Source organism: Rana temporaria, chromosome 5, assembly GCF_905171775.1.
Source record: "Rana temporaria chromosome 5, aRanTem1.1, whole genome shotgun sequence".
NCBI classification, from domain to species: Eukaryota; Metazoa; Chordata; class Amphibia; order Anura; family Ranidae; genus Rana; species Rana temporaria.
Genome location: NC_053493.1, coordinates 209,152,105 through 209,163,200, shown reverse-complemented (window position 1 = coordinate 209,163,200; position 11,096 = coordinate 209,152,105). Strand labels below are relative to the sequence as shown.

General features: G+C 42.6%; 1 long non-coding RNA gene across 1 annotated transcript; it reads right to left on the bottom strand.

The window, feature by feature from the left end:
- Nucleotides 1-2,387: 2,387 nt before the first annotated feature.
- Nucleotides 2,388-10,009, bottom strand: LOC120939617. The gene is made up of 2 exons (XR_005749313.1): nucleotides 9,912-10,009; nucleotides 2,388-2,434 (listed from the first exon to the last, which is right to left on the bottom strand). It is a non-coding gene; the product is annotated as an uncharacterized LOC120939617 (long non-coding RNA).
- Nucleotides 10,010-11,096: the final 1,087 nt, after the last annotated feature.

Sequence of the window (11,096 nt, the reverse complement as noted above, 5' to 3'; positions counted from 1 at the left end):
TCATCTTCCATGTAGCTGCCTTACCCCCTATTTTGTCAAGGTCTTCCTGTAATGATGCTACATCCTGTGCCAAAGTTATTTCCCTGCATAATTTGGTATAATCTGCAAATAATAAAATTGAGCTTTTGATTTAAACTTTCTCATTAATAAACAAACCGAACAACATTTGGCCCAAGACAAAACCCTGAGGCAAACCACTCTCAACTTTAGATGAATCAGAGACTCCATTATCACTACTCTCTGGACCCATGGCTCCATGGCTCAGGTTTGCATGGCCACAACATGGTAATCAGTGCATACATTCACAAAATTCTACCAGGTGGGTGTAGGTCAGCAAGAGGACGGTGCCTTTGGGCATAGTGTTCTGCAGGCAGCAGTATAGGTCCTCACGTCTGACGGCGGTCTGGTTTATTTTTTTGTGTCTCCCTCCCCTTAGATGGCATTGCTTTGGAACATTCCATATAGTAATTACTATGGTGCTCTATGTCTCGTGATGTACGATAAAGAAAATAGGATTTTTATAATGGCTTATCTGTAAAATCATTTTCTTGGAAGTACATCACAGGGACACAGAGGTCCCGCCCCTCTTATTGGGATATTTATATATATTGCTTTGCTACAAAAACTGAGGTACTCCCTGTATGGGAGGGGTTATATAGGGGGGGGGGGGACTTTTGATTATGCCAGTGTCCATCACCTGAAGGTGGGCGTATAACCCATATAGCAATTACTATAGAGCTCTGTGTCCCGTGATGTACTTCCAAGAAAAGGATTTTTACAGGTAAGCTGTTATAAAAATCCTATAATGCCTTTAGAACTATTTTTAAGGATGGAAGCCTTGTAACTCTACAGGGAGGGTGAGGGTGAAAAAAAGATCTTCTCATCTCAGCTTTTCCCTCAGACAGAAGTAAATCTTAGGCCGCGTACACACGGTCGGTCAAAACCGATGGAAACGGACTGAAGGACCGTTTCATCGGTCCAAACCGATGGTGTGTGGGCCCCATCGGTCAGTTATCCTTCGGTCAAAAATGTTAGAACTTGCTTTAAAATTGAACCGATGGACGCCTAACCGATAGGTCAAAACCGATGGTTAATATGCAAAAGCATCGGTAAAAAACCTGCGCATGCTCAGAATCAAGTCGACGCATGCTTAGAAGCATTGAACTTCATTTTTTCTCAGCACGTTGTTGTGTTTTACGTCACCGCGTTGGCATCGATCGTTTTTTTAACTGATGGTGTGTAGGCACATCAGACCATCAGTTCTCATCTGTTCTCATCGGATGGACCGACCGTGTGTATGCAGCCTAATAGTTTTGTTTGATTGGCTGACATACAACCAATAACAACGTAATAATGTGCATTTTCTACCTATTAAAGAATCTTTAAAGCGGAGTTCGACCCATTTTTGTGTTTATCAAAAGTCAGCAGCTACAAAAAGTGTTTTGACTTTTAATAAACAGACACTCACCTGTCCCACGGCCCAGCGATGCGCCCGCCCGAAGCCTCGCTTCTCTCCATGGCGCCGGCATTGCAAGTGTGGGCACCCGCCTGTGACAGCTTGCGGCTTCAGAGTCAGATGCACACTGAGCGTCAGGGCAATCTTCTGGGACCTGTGACTTCTCCCAGAAGATCGCAGGAAGGGAGGGGAGAGGAGAACTTCTGTTCGGCACACTGAGTGTGAAAACTAGGTACCCCCCCCCCAACAAAAAAATAAATTACATGCCAAATGTGGCATTTCAGGGGGTCAGGAGTCCTTAAATCGGACGTTCCACCTTTGGGTAGAACTCTGCTTTAACTCATGCAAGTGTACTTTTCAGTATTACACATTTAAAGGAAAATGGGAGATTACATTTAAAAATTAATGGGGAGTATGTAAATAATAAAAGATGGCTTATCAACAAAATACATTTATATATATTGTTTTATTTCTGGTATCAAAGGATGAATTATATCAAATATGATCTGCAAATTTTTAAAAAGCTGAAAATCCACAAAGGCACATTTCTTGACACGTGTTACAAATGTAGGTTTAGTTTCAAACTCATTGCAAAACTGTGCAACGTAAGGTACAGAAAATGTAAGATTGTAAGAGTTATATTATTGACATACACAAAATAGGCTGTAATGGCTTTGTCATTGATTGCTTGCTAGTATGGCATTTGATTTTTCTTATGAAGGCAGTACCAGAAAGATATACATTTAGATAATATTTCCAACAAGTAAATATAAGAACTTGTAGAAAACAGACTTTCTTTTCTTCTGTAGTTTCATAAAAAAAAAACATTTGAGATCAAGAAGAATTTGAGGAACATCTCTGCAGCAGTAAGTTATGGCAGATGTCACACACACGTACAGGCTTCGTGTATGATGGCAGTGAAAGTTCATTACTTGAGCATGTATTGCAAAAGATATCTCCACAGTTTCGACAATGATGCTGCAAAACAAAGAAAGCTATGTTTATGAATCAAATATACTTAACCACTTAAGGACAGAAGGTGTTTTTCTGGTTCGGCGTTTACAAGACTAAAACATTTTTTTTTGCTAGAAAATTACTTAAAACCCCCAAAAATTATATATTTTTATCTAACACCCTAGAGAATAAAATGGCGGTCATTGCAATACTTTTTGTCACACCGTATTTGCGCAGCGGTCTTACAAGCACACTTTTTTTGGAAAAAATTCACTTTTTTGAATTAAAAAATAAGACAACAATAAATTTGGCCCAATGTTTTTATATATTGTGAAAGATAATGTTACACAGAGTAAAATAATACCCAACATGTCACGCTTAAAAATTGCGCCCGCTCGTGGCATGGCGAAAAACTTTTATGCATAAAAATCTCGATAGGCGACGTTTAAAAAATTCTATAGGTTGCATTTTTTAAGCTACAGAGTAGGTCTAGGGCTAGAATTATTGCTCTCGCTCTAATGATCGCGGCGATACCTCACTTGTGTGGTTTGAACACCGTTTTCATATGCGGGCGCTACTCGCGTATGCTTCTGCGCGCAAGCTCTTCGGGACGGGGCACTTTAAAAAAATTTTTTTTGTTTTCTTTATTTATTATTATTGATTTTATAATTTTTTACACTGAAATAATAAAAAAAAATGTATCACTTTTATTCCTATTACAAGGAATGTAAACATCCCTTGTAATAGAAAAAAGCATGACAGGTCCTCTTAAATATGAGATCTGGGGTCAAAAAGACCTCAGATCTCATATTTAGACTTAAATGCAAGAAAAAAAAAAAAAAAGGAAAATTTGTCATTTAAAAAAATGACAAAAAAAAAATTGTCTCTTTAAGACGCTGGGCGGGACTGACGTTTTGACGTCACTTCCGCCCAGCAAAGCTATGAGGATGGGTGGGGGCCATCTTGCCCTCACTCGAGTCCTCACTGAAGAGCCAGCAGCATCCGATCTCCTCCGCCGCTACCGACGGCTCCGGTAAGCGGCGGAGGGCGCGGAAGAGCGGCGGGAGGGGGGCCCTCTCCCGCCACCGATAACGGTGAATCCACCGCGGAGACCGCCGTTATCGTTTACACGCCCGCCCACAGAAGAGATGGATACCTCGGTTGTGGCAGCAGCTGCTGCCTTTACCGAGATATCCATCTTTAAAAAGAGGGCGTATATATACAGTGGGCGGGCGCTTAAGTGTTAAAAATATGCCCAATCCTTAAATGGCTAATTTAGAATAAATTATTGAGGTGTTCATGTAATTAGTCATGTGGCTTTTATTTATTAAAGAGGTTTTAAACCTTCCTGTTTAAGTTGTATCTATACTGTAGGTAAGCCTAGAATAAGGCTTACCTATAGGTACTGTAACTATCTCCTAAAAATGCATAGTTTAGAAGATATTTACTGTATACTGCGCTGATGATATCATCTGCGCATGCTCTCTGAAGGAACGGCTGCCCTTGCCATTTCTTCAGGAGCGTGGGCCATGACCGACAGCTCCCGGGCACATAACGCTCTGGCCAATCACACAGCCGGAGTCCGCGGCCCCAGAAGGAAGACAGGCGAAGATGGATGCGGCCTGCAGCGGGGACAAAGAGGGCGTCGTTTGAAGGTAAGTGTCACATAATGTGCTAGTATGCAATGCATACTAGCACATTATGCCTTTAACTTTGCAGGGAAGAAGAAAAACCCACCAGGGTTTACTTCCTCTTTAAGGCCTCATACACACGATAGGATAGCCAGAGGACAATGGTCTGAAGGACCGTTGTCTTAGGTTAACCGATGAAGCTGACTGATGGTCCGTCACGCCTACACACCATAGGTTAAATAACCGATCATGTCAGAACGCGGTGACGTAAAACACAACGACGTGCTGAAAAAAACGAAGTTCAATGCTTCCAAGCATGCGTCGACTTGATTCTGAGCATGCGTGGGTTTTTAACCGATGCTTTTGCATACTAACGATCGGTTTTGACCTATCGGTCAGGCGTCCATCGGTTAAATTTTAAATCAAGTTCCTATTTTTTTAACCGAAGGTTAAATTACCTATGGGGCCCACACACGATCGGTTTGGACCAAAGAAAACGGTCCTTCAGACAGTTGTCCTCTGGCTATCCTATCGTGTGTACGAGGCCTAAGGATATCGAAAACACAAAACATGGGATAGTAATAATATATTATCAACTGTACCAGAGTAACAGTGGTTTTTGATGTCTTGTAGGATGTTCCCTAATAGGCTTCACAAACAAAAATAATTTTGCAGATATCTGGATATTATATAACATTGCAATTGAGTCCACACTATATAGGCTATGATATAATGGCAACATTACAGTACATGATGGCTGTATAAGTATGGCATGTAAGAGAAATGGTTAATTAGTGATCTGGCGCTCCAGGAGGTAATGCCCTTGAAATGGGATAATGTACATTTATTTGGAAAGTCATTCAAATGATCACAAAATGGATCAAATGGGTTGTTTAAAAAGAGGCAGTCATCCTCACAGTGTCTTCCAGAAACTCTGTAAAACATGTAAAAGAAACAGTGAGGGGGATGCGCCACTCTGAGTGTAGTATTAAAATAGAAACATTTAATGCACAAGATTAAAAGCACTTACAGGAAGTAGAAGGAGCTGTAAGCTCCAAGCGCGTAGCCTATTTCTTATACAGACAGTCCTGATCCCTTCCTTCCACCCCGTGCTGGTGACGTCATTTCCGCTTCCATGGTTCAAGCTGCTTAGCGTGAAGCTTCCCGCTTCCTGATTCTTCTGAAGCACAGCCATCCATCCAGCCTCTTTCCACCCACATTCCGGAACATGTGTGGAGCCAGTGGGACGCATTAGAGCTGCCAGGACTGTATACCTCTTGATGAGCATGACTACCACTTATATCCTGTAAGTGCTTTTTATATTGTGCATTAAATGTTTCTATTTTAATACTACACTTAGAGTGGCGCCTCCCCCTCCCTGTTTCTTGTATAAGTATGGCACAGCTGTGGTGTTGCACCTTAAAATCCCAAACTGGGAAGCCACGAGGCATGATACCATATATCTGTATGACATGCCACCATCTTCCTGTAGCTCGTTGCATGCTGTTAGTGTATTATGTGACCCACCATAGTCATTTGAACTAATTGTTGCCATGCAGGGCTCTCTGATTCCTCCTGTATTGAATTGTATTGAATTGTATTGTAACTGGTACTGTCTGCTCTCATGTTGTATAGCGCTGTGCAAACTGTTGGTGTTATATAAATCCTGTATAATAATAATAATAATAATAATGTTATTAAAAGAAAATACTTTAAAAAGGAAGAGGTCAACTGCTCCCTATAAGTGGTTCACGTTCAAACCTCAGAACAGCAGGCAACTTCATGACTGGGAACACTCGGCTCCATTCACCAAGCGGTATCTCATCGCAACCGATTATGCGGCAAGATACCACACAGCTTCTTTTTTTTTTTATTCACTAAGAAACACAACTAAAATACCGCATGCGCTATTTTATAAAGTGATGCAGTATTTTCCAGGAAAAATGTTGGTTTTGGGATATACTCACTGTATAAGACTACCCCCTTCTTACTAGTCTTTCTGGAAGCTGAGGGATAGCCAGAACTGCTGACAGAAACAGGCTTTTTCAAATCTCACTGTGCCATTACATTACATTGCTCACTGTGCCATTACATTACATGCCCCCACTGTGCCATCACTTGCCCCCACTGTGCCATCACTTGCCCCTCACTGTACCATCACTTTCCCCTCACTGTGCCATCACTTGCCCCCTCACTGTGCCATCACTTGCCCCCTCTCTGTGCCATCACTTGCCCCCTCTCTGTGCCATCACTTGCCCCCTCTCTGTGCCATCACTTGCCCCCTCTCTGTGCCATCACTTGCCCCCACTGTGCCATCACTTGCCCCCACTGTGCAATCACTGCAAACACTCACTTTTTTTCTAAATAGCAGGCGGTGACAGTCTCCGTGCTGCGAGCGTCAATGATTTAAAAGACGCGCCTTCTCCTCAGACTGTCCTGTGTTAGGCGGAACACACCTATCACGGACGTCTTCTCATCTCGTCCGAGGATGAGAAGGTATCTGTGATAGGAGGAACACAGGCGCTGCTGGGAAGATTTGTGTTCCGCCTATCACAGAACACTCTGAGGAGAAGGAGCGTCTTTTAAATCATGGACGCTCACAGCATGGAGACCGTCCCCGGCGTATAAGACGACCCCCGACTTTGGATGCATTTTTTTGCATCCAGAAAGTCGTCTTATACGTCGGAAAATAAGGTTCCTCGAAAAAACGACTTATGGATCCCCTTTAAGAGCCGCTGGAGGCTTTTCACACACCCGCTGCATGACCAGGGGGGGGGCGCTACCTGCAATCGCGGGCACGAGAGACAGAACGGGAATTTGTGTGTGTTAACACACAAATGCCTGTTCTGTCAGGGGAGAGGAGACAGTTTGTTTGTTGCTAGTACGTTAAGTAGGAACAGCGATATGTCGCCTCCCCCAGCCAGTCCCACCCCCACAGTAAGAAACACTCACGAGGGAACACAATTAACCCCTTGATCGCCTCCTAGTGTTAACCCCTTCCCTACCAGTGACATTTACAAGTAAACACAAGAGGCCCGATTCAGAAAGAGTTATGCCGGCGTATGAGTGATACGCCGGCATAACTCACACTTTGCGCCGGCTTATCTGTTTTTCTGTATGCAGAAGCCGGTTTGCAGCAAAGATCTGACAGGCGTAATTGTATTACACCGTCGGAACTTAACTGCAATTTTAAAATGGCCGCTGGGGGCGTTCTCGCTGATTTACGTTGAGAATATGTAAATCAGCAAGATACGCCAATTCACGAATGTACGCAGGCCAGACGGAGTCACTTTACGCCATTTACGTAAGGGTTTTCCCGGCGTAAAGATAAAGCTGCCCAAAGCAGGCACATCCTATGTTAAGTATGGACGTCGTGACAGCGGGAAATTTGCGTAACTCGTCCGTGAATGGGGATTTACGTCGATTACGTTCACGTCGAAAACACCGTCATAATTCGGAGCATGCGCACTGGGATTAGGCGCGTGGACGCGCCTAATTTAAATAGGAGACGCCCCCTACCCGCCTATTTTGAATTAGGTCGCCCAATTTACGCTACGCCGCTGCAACTTTACACGCAAGTGCTTTGTGAATACGGCACTTGCGTGTTAAGTTGCGGCGGCTTAACGTAAATAAGAAAAGTTACGCCGCCGCAACTTTGCGCGCAGCTTTCTGAATCTGGCCCAACATTTTTATAGCACTGATCGCTGTATACATGTCAATGGTCCCAAAAATGTGTCAAAAGTGTCTGCAATGTGACAGTACCGCTAAAAAATTGCAGCTCACCGCCATTACTAGTAAAAAAAAAGAAAATAATAATAAAAATGCCACAAATCTTTCTAGTTTGTAAATATACGCTTATTGCGATTTTAGTTACCAAAAATATGTAGAAGAATATATATTGGCCTAAACCAGGGGTGGGGAACCTTTTTTCTGCCAAGGGCCATTCGGATTTTTGTAACATCATTCGGGGGCCGTACAAAATTTTCTTTCTGGATTCAAACAAACTTGAAGGTAGGCGGGTATACGGGACAGTAGCCTGTTTACATCCGGCCACCTGTAAACCTACTTGGATGAATATATATATATATATATATATATATATATATATATATATATATATATATATTATTCTGTGCTAGGAGTTATTGGCACAGCAATTGATCATATGTGTGTAGTACATGAATAAATGAATAAGATGTGTCTGTCCTGTTGTGTTGAATGGCAGATGTACAATAGCAGACACTGAAGGAGAGGGGTAACAATGGTTCTTGCAGTAAAAGTACTTGCACAATATTGCTGCTATCTGTCTGGATAACAATAAGCCACTTTTTATGGTGATGCATTGCAATAAACCATACATAATTACACAGAATAGGGTGCACTAGTGACCTCCAACAGTATATCCCTGCTAGCACTGAACACAGCAGAGGTGAATGATACATTTCTACACATCCACAAATTACAGTTTAGTGATCAGATAGACTTTTCCTTTGCTGGTCTATGGTCAGTGAAATGCTGTGCTTTGCTCATGGACCCTACAAGCAGAGCCCCCCCTCCCCCCTGCACTCAGCCCAGGTAGTATTAGTAGCCACTGTAATCCACATACCAACACTGACAACCATAACTCTGCAAGGTTCACTGATGGTCTTTCTCCCAGAGCCTTACACAGACCTATCACCCAGAAGACATGCTGTTGCAAGGAATTTAGAGACTCATCATATTGCTCCCCACTTTGCATTCCTCACAGCACACAGTCAAAGAAATGCAATGTCTATTGGCAGGCACAGCTAAGAGAATACAGTCAGGACAGCACAGAATGACAAGCATTGGAGGGAAGGCATGACGTTGCTGTGTCAGTGGATAACATCTCCCTCACACTCGGAGCATTAGACAAAACTCTTATTTCTCTCCCCCCTCACAGGACACTGCTGTCTCTGTCTGCAGCCTCTCTCCCTTCCTGACCAGTGACCTGAGCATCGACAGGAGTCAGGCATAAGATCTGCTCTGAGCATTCGTGCAGAACGAGGGACTGGGAGACAACAGAGAAATGTCACACATTCCTAACAAGCCCTGCTACTGATTACATGCATCCAGATAACTTACATTCGGCATTAGGTCCGTCCCAGCAGTGTCCTATTCCTGCCGCCCTCCATTTCCAGCACCTGCTTCTCTAACAGTCAAATGTGCCGGGCTGAAGAAGGGGGCGGGTTACAGTGCCACTCTCATTGGCTGAGAAGGCAATGGAAAGGCAGAGCAACCGAATTGGAGACAGGAATTGTAAGTCCGCCCCTGGGCACAAGTGACACACGCTGTACTTCTCACTCAGTCACTTCAGCCTCCAGCGATGCATCTGTCTGCTCAGTCAGTGGTGCGGACAGAACACTATGGCGGCTCCTTTTTACAGCTCCGCGGACACACACTCAGCAGCAGGGGGGCCGGATGGAATGATTTTGCGGGCCGCATGCGGCCCGCGGGCCGCAGGTTCCCCACCCCTGGCCTAAACTGATGAAGAAGCCAGCACCAGTAAGAAAGCGCACAAGGATGCCTTCCTGGTGCACACTGCAATGTTTGATTCAGTAACGTTAAGAACGTTAAGAACAAAAGACAAGACCGAGGAACAACTTTGACATGTAGCTGTGCAAAGCGAGAATGAGGGGCTCCCTTATTTTGAATAGTTGCTTGGTATCTATTGCGAATCCCCATTTTTTCAAGTTTTTGTTTGCCAGGGTTCCATCCTCCTGTAGGAGGCAGTAAGATTCCAAAAGTTTTATTTAGACGACCTGTGTCCCTCAAAGGATGAGAATAAAATTGCCATTTATCTTTATGAACAATGCTCAAACCCAGTTTTTACATTTGCTTTGAATATTCACCTTTCGTCTTGAAATGGAAAATTCTTTTTTACATTGCTTACAACCTGATGCTTCATCATCCTTCATCCACGTATGACCCTAAAAAATAAAAAGATTGCGAATCAGATATGGCCAAATACTGTCAAATCGGTAAACAAATATGTTTATCTTCAATTATGGTATCATTATATTATCATTTTTTTTTATTATTATTATAGAGATGGGCAGTGTAGATTCTGGTTTATAGGTTCAAGTCTGCTATACATGGCTCACCTTTCAGGCAATTCCTGTCAGCACCATCTGACTCAACAAAGGTCAACTTTTGTCAAAGGAGCTGGGTGAAAAATTGTCATCTGATCAGTGGCAGCATCCAGGTAGGTGTTGGCTATGAGGCTATAACAGACAGCAAGGGAGATTCATCTATTTGTTTACCTGTATGTGGATGGAGAAATATATGTGTGTATGGAAAGCTTAAGTTGGTTGACTGGATTTTGAAAATATATCTCTCTCATCAGCTAAAAAATTGAATAGGACATTGGTATGTTTACAATGTACAAAAGTTTAACCCTTCACAAACTTCAGTTTTGGTCCAAAACTAGTCAAAGCAAAAACATTCAACCGCTGCTGCAAATCTTGCCACACATAGTGGACACATTCTTCTTGAAAGCCTAAGGCCAGTGGGATCCTTCAATAATAACTGAGCATTACATTATAGTTTGAGAGTTCATGTCTACTGTATATGGTAAGTATCCCTTACAGTGAGGGGGAACAAGTATTTGATCCCCTGCTGATTTTAAACATTTGCCCACTGACAAAGAAATGATCAGTGTATAATTTTAATGGTAGGTTTATTTTAACAGTGAGAGACAGAACAAAAATATCCAGAAAAACATATCTCCTCTATGTTATCTTATTTGTACATGTACACTCAGTCATTTAGAGCAATTTAGAGGCAATTGAGTGTACAGGCATTTATTTGAAAGCATAAAAATCTAGGTTAGGACTATAGTTCACAGGCATTTCAAACGCCAAGGTCGTGTTACCGCTGTAAATTGTGTTTATGCTCGTTTGTGTTTATAAGAGTTTTTAATGGGGAAAAAATTCTGATCATGTTTGAACAAACATTAAAACCTTGGTTTAAGAGTAACTTGGTTTGAGAGTGTTTTGCAAGACGAGCAAATTGTTTTAATACATTTTGCCTTGATA